Source organism: Cebus imitator, unplaced genomic scaffold (genome assembly GCF_001604975.1).
Source record: "Cebus imitator isolate Cc_AM_T3 unplaced genomic scaffold, Cebus_imitator-1.0 Scaffold2039, whole genome shotgun sequence".
In the NCBI taxonomy this organism is placed as follows: Eukaryota; Metazoa; Chordata; class Mammalia; order Primates; family Cebidae; genus Cebus; species Cebus imitator.
Window position 1 is genome coordinate 1 of NW_016109354.1, and position 1,190 is coordinate 1,190.

At 44.6% G+C, this 1,190-nt stretch overlaps 1 long non-coding RNA gene across 1 annotated transcript in view; it reads left to right on the forward strand.

Moving 5' to 3' along the window:
• Window positions 1-444: 444 nt before the first annotated feature.
• The window catches only part of LOC108299119, a 4,149-nt gene continuing 3,403 nt past the window's right edge, over window positions 445-1,190 (forward strand). The window contains exon 1 of the long non-coding RNA XR_001822824.2: window positions 445-484. This is a non-coding gene — a long non-coding RNA (uncharacterized LOC108299119). The remainder of the gene's footprint in view (window positions 485-1,190) is intronic.

Sequence of the window (1,190 nt, forward strand, 5' to 3'; positions counted from 1 at the left end):
AAAAAAAAAAAAAAAAAAGAAAAAAAGAAAAGAAATTAAGAATACAAAGAAAAAAAGGTATGGTCTGTGCCCTGAAGGAGCTTACAGTTAAGCAGAGAAGTGGCCGGATGTGGAAGTAGTAAGGTAAATAGAGTCAGATTTTGAAAAGCAATGTAGAGGCTGCTAGTTTATTCACACAGGTGGCTGGGCACGGTGGCTCATGCCTTTAATCCCAGCACTTTGGGAGGCCAAGGTGGCAGATCACTGGAGGTAAAGACTTTGAGACCAGCCTAGCTAACATGGTGAATCCTGTCTCTACTAAAAGTACAAAAATTAGCCAGGCATGGTGGCAAATGTTTGTAATCCCAGCTACTCAGGAGACTGAGGCAGGAGAACTGCTTGAACCCAGGAGGCAGAAGTTGCAGTGAGCCAAGATCGCACCGCTGCCCTCCAGCCTGGACAACAGAGCCAGACTCCATCTCAAAAAAGAAGTTTATTCAGACAGGTAATATGAGAGAACTGGTGATGGTGAGGAAGATGGCTGGCTGGAGTGGGTAAAGACTGGAGAAAGGGATCCTAATCAGAAAACTACGATGAGGGTTTCATTAAGCAAGAAAGAAGGCAAGAAAGGGGCAGATATGTGAAATATATCCTCCTGAACAAAGTCAGGGCAGCTGGAGAGAGAAATGGAGCAGTTAGCAATTGGAAGCATTCAAGTCTCATTCAGGGCATAACATCCTGCTAGGGCCAAGAGCCTGGATTCAGTGTTGAAGGCAAGAAGTCACTTGCCCAAGAGCGGCAGTGCTTAAGACCTAATAGGAGAAGCTGACAAGAAGGCTGTGTCTTGCAAGAAGCTGAACCAAAAAGCTAGGCAAACTATTCAAACAAATAATGAATCCTAGGGGCTAGGGAGAAAAAGAGAATTTAAATAGAAGTCAACAGGTTGTGAAACTGGGAAAACTAGATTAGAGTGAAGGTCTGTAGTAAAGGATAAAAAGCAGAAAAATCCCTTGAACCAACAGGAGGAGAACCTCATGATTCTTTTTAAAGCCAGAACCCAGAATACTTTTTATATGGGTTTTAAACATATAGATTGGCCGGGCGCGGTGGCTCAAGCCTGTAATCCCAGCACTTTGGGAGGCCGAGGCGGGTGGATCACGAGGTCAAGAGATCGAGACCATCCTGGTCAACATGGTGAAACCCCATCTCTA